Source organism: Wyeomyia smithii, chromosome 2 (assembly GCF_029784165.1).
Source record: "Wyeomyia smithii strain HCP4-BCI-WySm-NY-G18 chromosome 2, ASM2978416v1, whole genome shotgun sequence".
In the NCBI taxonomy this organism is placed as follows: domain Eukaryota; kingdom Metazoa; phylum Arthropoda; class Insecta; order Diptera; family Culicidae; genus Wyeomyia; species Wyeomyia smithii.
In genome coordinates, this window is record NC_073695.1 from 252,524,990 (window position 1) to 252,538,368 (window position 13,379).

A 13,379-nucleotide genomic window follows, 5' to 3' on the forward strand; every position below is an offset into this window, starting at 1 on the left:
CGGCTTTACTGCCGTTCCAAGCATACCCAACAAACAATTTTGTTGGATAACGGCATGTTATGCTATAGTTCAGCCTAAATCCACGGAATAATAGCTTATTAAGCTGTAAAACAGCAAAATTGTTTGCTGGGTAGTTGTCCTAGCGTGCAATCGTTAGAAACCTGTTCACGTGATATGTGGATGTCCCCTTATTTCGGCGCAGAAAGAGTCAGGTAGTTGATTGTTTGCTCAATTGATCATCCCTCAGTACCAAGATGTCTGAGCTTGCAAGGGGAAAAAAGCGGCTGCATCTCTACAAAAAATCGCTATTTTTATTATTTTTTCTGTGTCAGGCCTACTAAGATCAAATCTTCCAATATGTAATTAAAGAGAATTGTTTTGCAGAGTATTTCGAACAACTTTTTTTTTGACACCAAAACGATTTAAGCTATCATTGAAGCTGTAAAGTGTTTCAAATTTATGTACTTTTTTAAAGAAATTGTCAAAAAAAACGTCAGTATGCCAAGCTTCGAAAAGTCATAATAAAATCAAATTTCATGATATTGTGCCCAAATTTTGGATTTGAGAACTTGAATGTTATAGCAAAAAAGGAAAAATATAATGAAACATCTTACTTAAAAATCATTCGCTTCCCTGCCATCGTTGCGAAAGGAAGCATTCGAAAACAGGTCCGTTATTTTTGCTCGCTCGAACAAACAATACTGTTTGGTGTGCATACAGTACGCTTGTGTTTTTCGGTTGTGTTTTTCGGTTTCGTTGCTGATAGACAATAGAAGTACGTCCAGCAGCCAGAGCAAATCCCCGCGCCGCCGGGCGCCGGTTACCCCTTGCGGCACAGAAGATTGTGTGCACTGTGTCCAGACTGTACGCGTGCTACTGGTGTTTTCGATACCGACACTGTGACAGGAAAGCAATTCAGTAGTCGCTGTGAATTCCCCGCGCCGCCGGGCGCCGGCTATCTTCTAGCGGGGTACGAGAGTGTACATTGTGTACAGACGCTGCCGTAGGAAATTCCTCGCACCATCAACCGCCGGTTAGCTCCTAGGGCGGCTGGTTCAGCTGGAGGGGACTGATTGCGATTCCTGCCAAGCCACCTACTGGATTAATCCAACTATCAGCCAGGAGGGCACGTAGGCTAAAATACAAAATGTCTGGTGAAGTATTAACATTTGATTTTTTCCTATGTATTTTTTTTTCAATATGGTTGTCTTTTTTCTTATTCAATAGACCTTAATTTAAAAAAATTGTTTTTACATTTTACAACAATTATTTGATTCCCCTTATATACGCATATATATTGGTCGCGTGCGGTAGAGCTAAACGCTCCCGCAAAAAATGAACGAAATGCAGGTGCAACTATTCCTGGATGTGGAAACAAATGGGGAAGAGATTGAGATCTCCCCCATCAATTCCCCTCTAGCTTCCCCTGTACCACCCCCTCTACCTAGCCCTGTATCAAGGGTACCGGAAGTACGGGTGAAAGCTTACCCAGATGCCGCGAAAGGTCCGTTCGTAGTTTTCTTTAGGCCTATAAAGAAGCCTTTAAATATAATTCAAACTGACAAGGACCTGGCAAAACAGTTTTCGGACGTAACCGAAATTACAAAGGTTAGACCGAACAAACTGCGAGTTGTCGTGAGTAGCTTGAAGCAAGCAAACGCAATTGCTAGCTACGAGCTCTTCACGAGAGAGTACCGCGTGTACATCCCTGCCAAGGACGTGGAGATCGACGGTGTGGTTACCGAAGGAAGCCTCACGGTCGATGACATTTTACGTCACGAGGTTGGCTGCTTCAAAAACCCCTTGATTCAAGATGTAAAGATACTGGATGTCAAGCAATTGCATTCAGTATCCTTTGAAGAAGGGAAAAAGAAATTCTTCCCTTCGGATTCCTTCCGTGTAACATTCGCCGGATCCGCACTGCCGAACTACATCTCTTTGGACAGGGTTCGTCTGCCTGTACACCTGTTCATACCGCGGGTCATGAATTGCCAAAACTGCAAGCAGTTAGGTCATACAGCCACCTACTGCTGCAACAAGGCACGCTGCAGCAAGTGCGGAGGAAACCATGCTGAGACCGCTTGCAGTGAGGATACTGAAAAGTGTCTTTTCTGCGAGGGAACTCGGCATGACCTTTCGGCGTGTCCCGCGTACAAACAGCGCGAGGAAAAAATCAAGCGAAATGCTTAAGAGGGCTGAGCCACCCTCGACAGGAAACATCTTTTCCTTTTTGCCAACCGATGAGGGTATATCTGACGATCTCGTCGAAGGGTGTTCTTATGCCATGCCAGAAGGATCTAGGAAGAGGAGAATTATCAACTCTCCTAAGCTTTCTCGCAAAGGTCGCAAGATAACTCCTAGCGGAATGACCAATAAGCTAACACAAAAAGAAAGCGGTGAAGAAAAACCGAAGCAAGTACCTCCCGGTTTTAATTTCAATTCCAACCAGGAGTACCCACCGCTTCCTGGGGTACCAAAAACCCCTCGTGCACCCATTTCTCGATCAGAAGATAAAAAAGAAACAGGGTTCATAAAATTTTCTGATATTGTGAACTGGATATTTAATACATTCAACATACCAGATCCCCTACAAAATATTCTTCTTGCCCTTCTTCCTACAGTGAAAACCTTTTTGAAGCAACTAGCGGCAACTTGGCCCCTCATTTCAGCTATCATATCTTTCGATGACTAATACGGCGAAAGAAGTTAGGAATTTTATCACTGTATTACAGTGGAATTGCAGAAGTTTCATCCCCAAATTCGATTTATTTTCTCATTTGATGAATACATACAATTGTGACGCATTTGCGCTCTGTGAAACCTTTCTCAATTCAAACAATTAACTCAATTTCCACGATTTTAACATAATTCGTCGAGATCGAGACTCACACGGTGGAGGGGTACTTTTAGGGATCAAAAAGTGCTATTCTTTTTTCAGAATCGACCTCCCCTCGGTCTCGAATATTGAAGTCGTCGCCATTCAAACAAATATGAATGGAAAAGACCTATGCCTTGTTTCGTTATATATTCCTCCATCCGCGCGGATTGAACAGAGGCATCTCACTGATATAGCAGAGTTGCTTCCCGTGCCTTTTTTGATATTGGGAGATTTTAATTCTCACTGTTCGCTATGGGGGTCGCTGTACGACGACAACCGATCTTCTTCAATCTGTAATTTAATCGACGACTTCAATATGACACTTTTGAATACTGGGGAAGCGACACGTGTACCTAATCCTCCAGCACGACATCACTAGCGTTAGATTGCCGGTGGAAAGTAATCAACGATCCCCACGGTAGTGATCACCTACCAATCGTCATCTCAATTGCTAATGGGTCAACTCAAACGGATCCAATCAATATTGCGTATGACCTCACACGTAACATTGATTGGAAGTCTTATGAGACCATAATATCGCAAAGAATCGAGTCCCACGTGGAACTTCCTCCGGAGTAAGAATACGCGTTCCTATCTGGCTTGATCATCGACGCCGCGACTCAAGCTCAGACGAAACCGATACCCGTGGTAACGATTGGACGGCGCCCTCCCTCCATGTGGTGGGACAAAGAGTGCTCAGACCTGTACGCGCGAAGGTCCTCGATGTATTTGGCCTTCCGAGAACAAGGCACTATCGACTTGCTCAAAAAGTACGATGTACTGGTTAGACAGATGAAGAGCTTGATAAAAGCAAAAAAAAACGCGGGTACTGGCGGCGGTTTGTAAACGCGTTGTCGAGGGAAACAGCAATGAGCACTCTTTGGGATACCGTCAGACGCATGCGGAATCGTAACGTTTCGAATGAGTCCGAGGAGTATTCAGATCGCTGGATACTCGATTTCGCCAAAAAGGTATGTCCGGACTCTGTCCCCGAACAGAAGACCTTTCGCGACGTGTTATTAGTAACTACGGAAGAGCCTCCATTTTCGATGTTGGAATTTTCAATGGCTCTCCTCTCGTGCAACAATAAAGCTCCAGGGTTAGATAGAATTCAATTCAACTTGTTGAAGAATCTACCCGACTCTGCAAAAAGACGTTTGTTGGACTTGTTCAACAAGTTTCTTGAGCTAAACATTTTTCCGCACGACTGGAGGGAGGTAAAAGTCATTGCTATTCAAAAACGCGGAAAACCTGCCTCTGATCAAAATTCTTGTAGGCCGATTGCTATGCTCTCTTGCCTCCGATAATTAATGGAGAAAATGATCCTCTTACGGTTAGACAAATGGGTCGAAACAAATGGTTTACTTTCAGATACTCAATTTGGCTTCCGCCGGGGCAAAGGAACGAACGATTGCCTAGCGTTGCTTTCTACTGAAATTCAACTCGCCTTTGCTCGAAAAGAGCAAATGGCTTCTGCATTCTTGGACATTAAGGGGGCATTTGACTCTGTCTCTGTAGAAGTTTTAACCGAGAAACTTCATTCGCAGGGACTTTCACCAAATTTGAATAATTTTTTGCTCAATTTGTTGTCAGAAAAGCATATGTATTTCTCACATGGTGATTCGACACCTTCCCGAATTAGTTACATGGGTCTTCCCCAGGGCTCATGTTTAAGCCCTCTCTTATATAATTTTTACGTCAATGACATCGATAAATGTCTTGCAAATTCATGCACGCTAAGGCAACTTGCAGACGATAGCGTTTTATCCATTACTGGTAGCGAGGCTAGCGATCTTCAAGGACCATTGCAAGATACCTTAGACAATTTGTCTGAATGGGCTCTTAAGCTGGGTATCGAATTCTCTCCGGAGAAAACTGAGCTGGTCGTTTTTTCTAGAAAGCATAACCCAGCTCAGCTGCAGCTCCTACTAACGGGTAAAACGATCACTCAGGTTTTAGTCGCTAAATATCTCGGGGTCTGGTTTGACTCTAAATGCACCTGGGCTTGCCATATTAGGTTTCTGACACGAAAATGTCAACAGGGGATTAATTTTCTTCGTATGATTACCGGAACCTGGTGGGGAGCCCACCCAGGAGACCTTCTAAGGCTTTACCAAACAACGATATTGTCTGTAATTGAGTACGGGTGTTTCTGCTTCCGCTTCGCAGCAAACACACATTTGATCAAACTGGAACGAATACAATATCGTTGTTTGCGTATTGCCGTAGGTTGCATGCAGTCGATCCATACGATGAGTCTTGAAGTGCTAGCGGGTATTCTTCCGTTGAAACATCGTTTTTGGAATCTCTCTTACCGGTTGCTAATTCGATGCACAGTTACGAACCCATTAGTAATTGAAAATTTCGAGAGGTTGGTCGACCTTCAATCTCAATCCAAATTTATGACTTTATATTATGACTACATGGCTCAAGATATTAACCCTTCTTCATACGTTTTTTTTCAATGTCGCACTTTTAGATACTTCTGACAATGCTATGTTCTTCGACACCACCATGAAAGAAGACATTACTGGTATCCCGGATCAATTGCGACCCCAAGAGATCCCTAAGATTTTTTCCAATAAGTTTAAACATGTTAGTTATGATAAAAGGTTTTACACTGATAGATCTAAGCTAGATGAGTCCACTGGCTTCGGTGTTTTTCACGAAAATTTTACCGCCTCCTACAAACTCGATGCTCCTGCTTCCGTGTACGTCGCAGAGCTTGCTGCTATTCAGTACTCACTTGGGATCATCGAAACTCTACCCATAGACCATTACTTCATCTTCACAGACAGTCTCAGTGCCATTGAGGCTCTGCGATCGATGAAGACTGTGAAGCACACCCCGTATTTCCTGGGGAAAATACGGCAGTTTTTAAGTGCTTTAACAGATAAAAATTACCGGGTTACCTTAGCGTGGGTCCCTTCTCATTGTTCCATTCCGGGTAATGAAAAGGCTGACTCTTTAGCTGAGGTGGGTGCTATTGATGGCGATATTTATGAAAGACCAACTGCTTATGACGAATTTTATAGCATTTTGCGTCAGAGAACACTCAACAGTTGGCAATCATCATGGAACTCAGATGAACTGGGACGGTGGCTACATTGCATTTTTCCTAAGGTATCGACGAAAGCATGGTTCAAGGGGTTGAATGTAGGTCGGGACTTCATTCGCGTGATGTCCAGACTTATGACCAATCACTACACGTTAAATAATCACTGCGTTTGTGGCGATGGCTACCATGATATCGAGCATGTTGTTTGGTCGTGTGCCGAATTTTGTGGTGTTAGGTCCGAGCTTATAGATTCCCTTCGGGCCCGAGGAAAACAACCGAACGTACCCGTTAGAGACATTCTGGGAAGCGGTGATCTCCAGTACATGACACAGCTATACGTGTTCATAAAACACGCTGGTATTAAAATATGAAACTCTTCTATCTTCTTGGGCCGCGAGATAAAAAAAATGTGCCTCCCTCTTTTCCCTGCTAATTTAAAATTAAAAAAAATAGTACTTGGCTCAGTTAAACATAAATTGTATCGTGCCGTGTCAAATAAATCATTTTAAAACTAAAAAAAAAATCTTACTTAGAAAAAGTTTTCGAGCTGATGGCCGGCGATTCTCCACTGTGAAACGATGCAAAAGTTGAATGGTTCGAAACTACATCAATATTTTGCGGAATTAACGCAACTGATGATTAAGATTGTAATCCAGTACCTTGATTGTTTGACACATTGACATTGGGCATGACACATTTAATGTTCTAGCGTATTTGGGGCTGCCCCAAAACACTACACTTATAAAGTATCAGTAAAGTAAAGTGTTCAGCAGGTTGGTATCTTCGAAGCATAAACGCCAGCAGTCAATACTGATAAGTTGGATACTGACTAAATGAATAAAAATATTAACTACCGGCTTACGAAAATGAACCACGGTTTTTGAGCGCCCCAAAACTGATCGTTCACCCGAAACCGAAGTTTACCGAAGCATCACGTGTGTCATTTTTGTGTGTATTCTGATTTCGATCTCTGTCAATGTATTCATTAAACAACTGTTGCGTTATGAATTTCCCACATTTTTTGTGCGAAGTCATAGCAATCATTGTGCGTTTTGAGAGCACACATTAGTTGATTAAGGCTTGAAGTTTTGCGGGTACGAGGACGGTCATTGAGAAAATTGGCAAACCAAGAAGGAGGCGTTAAGTAGAAAAATTAACAATTAGAATCCAAATCTATTCACGTTGTAACATAACTGCGCAGTGTTTTATTTTTCTGATTTCGTGCTCTGAGCTAATTGCATCCTCACATTTGTTTTTGGTGATGTATATGTTTGTAGAAGTTTCTCTGTATTTTATTGTGCTTCTTTTAAGATGGATACAGTGCTTAATCCATCCGTTAATTTTTCAGGAGAGTGAGATAGACAGCCAACCAGTTTCTCAGAGTATTTTGGGACACATGCTTTCGCCACAAATTTTGCCGGAGATGTCAAACTTCTATCTTATATATATATATATATATATATATATATATATATATATATATATATATATATATATATATATATATATATATATATATATATATATAAAGAGATATAAACAGTATTGTAATTTTTTCTAAGATTTTCTACATGTTTTATATCTTCTAGCACAAACTTATTAGTCATACAGAAATACATATTTTTGCTAAACATTTTATCTCGGTAAGGTTAAAAGAGAGTTATTCAGCCATTATCGGTTTTTCAAAGGTAATTGACTTTAAATTACTAATTTGAAAACTACCGTAAACTGTGTCGATGAAAATCAGTAAAAAAGCGCTAAAATCTCCTTTGGTGAAATTCACAAAATTATTGTCGGAACTTTTAAAATACTTTCTGAGCTATTGATGTCTCAGCAACAAGGTGCGCAGAATTTGAAAACAAATCATCCAAAACGTTTCTCGTTTACGCTCTGGACCCATGCCGTTTTCAGAGTGGGTTGTTGAAAATAATTTCATGACATAAAATGAAAACTAAAATTTGTAATTAGGCTTCAACTGTAATTTAGGATTTTCTCAACGGTCAACGTTAACCACGCTGTTATGGTAGGATTTTCACAACAGACATGCGCGCCATGATTCGACCAGCTTTTTATACGAAAGGAAACTTTTTCTGACGCTTTTGAGACTTGCCATTAAAAGCGTTCGTAGTTTGTGTTTTTTCACACAGAGTGGCGCTCGAGAGTGACTGAACATTGTGAGGGGAATAGACAAGAAACTCGTGTACAGGACCGTTGGTCTGAAAAAATCATAACTTCAATAGTGACGTAGTTAAAATTTTTACATGAACTTAAGGTCAACAAAAATCTTTTGTCAAGAATATTGGATCAGGTGGCAACGCTGAGTGACTTCGAATGATTAGAACGCATTTAGCAAATTGATAGTGGCCAGAAAATTACTTTGTCGACCAACTTGCTTTCTATATTGGAGAATTATTTAAATGCTTCATTTTATTGTTGAAACTATAGGTCGACAGACTGAATATTAAATCTATACATGTTCAAGTGACATCCAAAACAAATAGTTGTTGTGTAAAGCTTTTCGCGATTGGATTGCACCACAGTTGAAGCTACGATAGTAAACGAGATAAGGCCGGGGGAAGGTTTGTCGAAATATTTACCGAAATTTGTTCAAACAGCGACCAGTAGTAAGTACCAAATTTCGATAATTGTATTGTCTGTTTTCTCTTTTATCGAAAATAGAAAAAGAAAATGAAACGTAGGAACCACCACTTATTTGGGTTGTCAGCGTTGATATCAGGTTATTGACTGTACTTACTCGTTATCAACCATTGACAACGACGCACGCGTCTGCCAAAGCTTGTAAACTCCATTATCACATTAGTGATAGCTCAATAAAACACACACATATTGTGCGGTAACATTTCATAATAAAAATTTATTGATCACAAGGAAACAATGAACTCTATTTACCTAGTAGTCTGCAGGTTTCGTTTTCGTCAAGAACACATCGCTGCAAGCGATAGTCGAACAGTTTTCCGGTTTCGCATTCCCACCGCGTTACGGAGCCTTTGTTGCATCGAACAAATATGGAGCAATTGGTTGCGTGGGGTAAATATTCGGTACCACTGTCGGTACAAGCGATTTCCGGTGACCCATTGAGGGAAAATTCGACCATGGCCGCATCCGCGCTCACACAGCGACTGTCTTCGATACACTTAAGATTATCAATGTCTGGAACGTAACCTGGATTGTTACATCGAAAACCTTGGTTGTAGGCACCATCTAGGCACTCGAATTTGACATTACAACAGGACGGAGATGACATCCAAAAGGAGCCGCTGGTACCGTTGCAATAAATGGGAGGTTCGTCTGTAGGAAATGTATCACAGAAGGTAGCGGTTGAAGGAAGGTCCATTGTAGTCGTTGAAACGGTAGTCGTTGCTACGATGGTAGTTGAAGACGGTGCCACTGTCGTTTTATTGTCGATACAGGTTTCATCTTCATCGCATTGCATTGTGCTACTATTGGGGACGTGTCCGGAAACCTTGCAGCGAAGTCCTTGATAGTATTCTCCATCAGCGCACTCATACTTCACATTGCAACAAGTTGGAGATTGCATCCAGAAAGTACCAACTGTGCTGCTGCACTCCCCTCTGGCTTCCTCGTCAGGAAATTTGCTACACCACGATAATGTTTGGCGTTCACCTCCTTGTGGATCAGACGCGCTGTAAGCCAGTGATAGTCCAACCACGAGCAAAAATAAAACTCTGACGGTTTTGTTCATCGTTGTCAAACCCGAATCTTGAGCAGGAAACATTTTACCTCTTCCGCAAGCTTTGTGAGCCAGTGTCGAAAACATTCCCACCAGTCACCCGTCAGTTCTGTTCTAGTCGCGCACGAGTCTGTTTGGGACAGTTAGTTGATCATTGGTCTTTATTTGCAGTCTTATCTCAATGTGGTTATACGACCTCCACGGTCGCAACGATAGGGGTGGCGTCATTTGCGCAGTGTTTTCACGTCACCAATCGGCACCGTTTGATTTGATTACTTCCCGGCTGATGTACCAACAGTACGATACTGGACTACCAGACACCTAATTGCAGTTCAGTAGATTTGAATGTAACCGATTGTCGGTCAGTTTTCATGGCTGCCGTTTACACAATGAACAGCGGTAGTGATGACAATTTATGGCACTGTCGGAGAATTCACTTTTATCGCCCGTTGACGTTGTGAAATATGAAAGTAAGTGTACTTTATACTGGATTGAACATAGAAATCGTGATTACAGCTGATAAATTTCAATTATATTTCGTACGATGACCTCTGCAAAAAGTAAAATGTTATTCCAATGTTATTCCAAATATGTATTCATAAAAATGTTGTCAAAAGTTTTAGAAACTACGAAATTTTTATCTATTAGCTGCTTCTTTTGTGTGATATATTTGCATTGAAACGCGTATCTCCAGAATGGATTGACCCAGTTCCGCTTTGTGCTAGATTCAATAAGGCACTACCTTATCAAGGCCACTCAGCCGCGTACAAAGGTCTAAAGTCAAGCATCAACTTGTGAAAGCCAATGATCAGTGTGGCCCACAGAATATCCCTGCCCCGGAATGTAACCGGCAGCGAGGGAGGATGTTGATAAATTTTTAATGACCATTGCCGGCGTTGTTATTATAATCAACACAATAAGCCCTAGTTTGTCCGCCCTATCGTACTTGACCCTCCGACCGTCCCGTTCAATGGGATTGACAACACACGGTGCCGGTCCAATCTATAATGAAGCGAAGCGAAACATCACCAGCTATCGACGATATCCGATAATCTTCATGTATGTTGCCGTTCAATGCGATTTTGTAATGCTCTCCGGTCGGTTCCTCGGTACGACGCGTAAACAATGCTTTGTCGCTGAGCCCCTAGAATGGGTTGCAGCATAATGCGAGAGTTGATCATTCGTATGTGTTTGCGGTGAAGTGATATCCGTATTACACATGAAACGACATCAAACGCTTTAATAAACGACTTCATGTTCATTTCCGGGAGCAGCTCAAATTGTTACGGTGATGCTGTTGGTCAGAAGGATTTGCTGCGAAGTCACACAATGGAATGAACAGATAAATACAGAGTAGTTTGAATCTTAATTTTATATATTGCCAGCGAATTTCCGGTTAGGTAACGTATGGTAGAAGGAAAAATCGATTCTACCAGAGTTTATTTCCAATGATTGATAGAGTTTTCTAACCAACAATCGAATAATAGCCTGAAATTGAAAATCTTGCAGAAAAATCTGCCCATCATTCCGACATTTCAATATGTGTCGGCCGTGCATTCCAAACCATTGCGGATTGCATGGGTTTCAATGCTTCACTGACCACTTTCGGTAGCTCTAACTAACCACCTAACCAGTGTCGATAAATAATGCCGAGCAATTATAAATATTTATTCGATAGCTAATTTATCAAATTACTCTACATTATTTATTGTGGTGACTGTAATCGGATGGTTCTCTTTTTTTTTCGCCAGGCACAATTCTACACGCAGCAAACTGCGGGCAAATCCCTCCCGCTTACCATCATCGCGTTACGCATCCTAATCTTATGCCGCATTGGTGAATTTGGCACCGGAGGCTGAAAATGTTTAGGTTCACTCCATCCGTATCGCTGCTGCCCGCTGGGTTCCGCTGGAATATTATTCAAATTTACTTTGCCAGGGCTGCAGTTCGATAAATCATTAGGATGGGTGCAATATGGTTTGGAGTTGATTTTTTTCAAATTTCTTCACTTGAGTGTATATGAGCAATTCCCGCTGAGACCGGCCCACTATTTACATGATGGTATTGAAAACGATTCAAGTTATGTTTTTTTGAAAGCCCATGTTGAACAAGTAAAGAAACTGCATTTGGTTGATCAAATTGATGGACCCCCCGTTAACTGGAAATCAATACTTTTTTAAAATTTCTCGTTTTTTTTCGAAACTTGGCTCACTAAAAACGGATTAACTCTTGAGTTTCTCTACGAAATTACCTTAACCAACATATCATTAGAAAAACAAATATTAAAATTATTTATTTATAAATTTATAAATTATATATTTCTTCGGCAGGTTTTCTGCAGCAATCTTATGTAGAAACCTGCCGAAGAAAACCACTACCGAAGCCGTTCGCTACCCTATATTTATGTTAGTGTGTAAAGTTTTGTTTGCATATTTATTTTATTTTACTTCAAGATTCTAGTAGATATTCGGTTTTTCCATTGGGACTCAGCGAATATTCTCTTACTTCTAGGTAATATTCCTCTTGCGGTATGAAAGAATGAAGGGAGCAGTGTTATGAAAATGACTGCAAGACAATAACAGCAAATTTTCAACTAATCCGGCTCTCATTGTATTGCACAGCTCTCTCTGATCCCCATACGTTCGGTAAACAGTCCGACAGCAACTGACGACAGCACACATGCAACTTCAAACGGGCTGTTATTTTACATCTCCTTATGAATGTTGGTTCTTCCAAGCTGTCGCAAATGACAGCCTATATTCTTCCGACATCCTTCAGCACGAATCCGAGATTATGATTCACGACAGTAAGGCCGATGAAAGAATGAAAGTGAGATAGTGCGAAGCACGTTTTTTCGTACGTGGGGAATTTTAGGGTAGAGGAACCATATTTCGTCTGGGCACCATATTTCGCCCTCCTATGGATCCTCACGATAATAATGCTTTTGAATGTTCAAAGACAAATAATTTATATTCGCTACTCTCAAGCTTGAAATCTCATGATATCTTCAACACTGGTACGTGATTCATGGTTACAATATTTTTCTATTTATGAGCTATCAATAGAGCGTCTGCTAGTTGGACTGATTTGTTTTTGGTTTGCAGAAACGAGTGCTAAATATTTCTAAGCGGAGTTGTACTTCAAACTTTGAGCATATTGTATTTTTCATTGGCATTTGAAATTTCCTGAATGTGATTTTAATGATTTCATGTTAGTTATAATAAAAATATCGATTTTTCTGAAGATTTTTCATAATTATTAAGAGGCGAAAAATGGGTCACATTACTTGCCTCGGTTCCATATTTCACCCTGGGCGAATCTCTCTACACTGTTTTGGAAATATGATGTGTGCTTAATTTTCGCCCTGTCTGTGAATAACAATTAAGTGGAAAATAATAACAACGTTTCCGACACAAGCTTGATATGGTCTTTTTATATAAAAGTAGGAGGGTGGTATTCAAGACACGACCGCATGACGTTGACTACCGTATTCTTATAAAAAAAAAATATTCCATTGAAGCAAATATTAGAGGGAATTGCAACGCTTCTTTTACAAAACTTCTGTAACAAAATTTCGTGGCACCAAAAGGTACCAGTTGCCGATTATTCTCGTTTACTGGTAGTCCGTCCAGAATTCCAGCCATTTTAGTATTTTGCAGTAGCTATTTATTACTAACAGCCACCAGCATAACAGGTGAAACCGGCACGAGATGACCGGTACTATTTTGTTT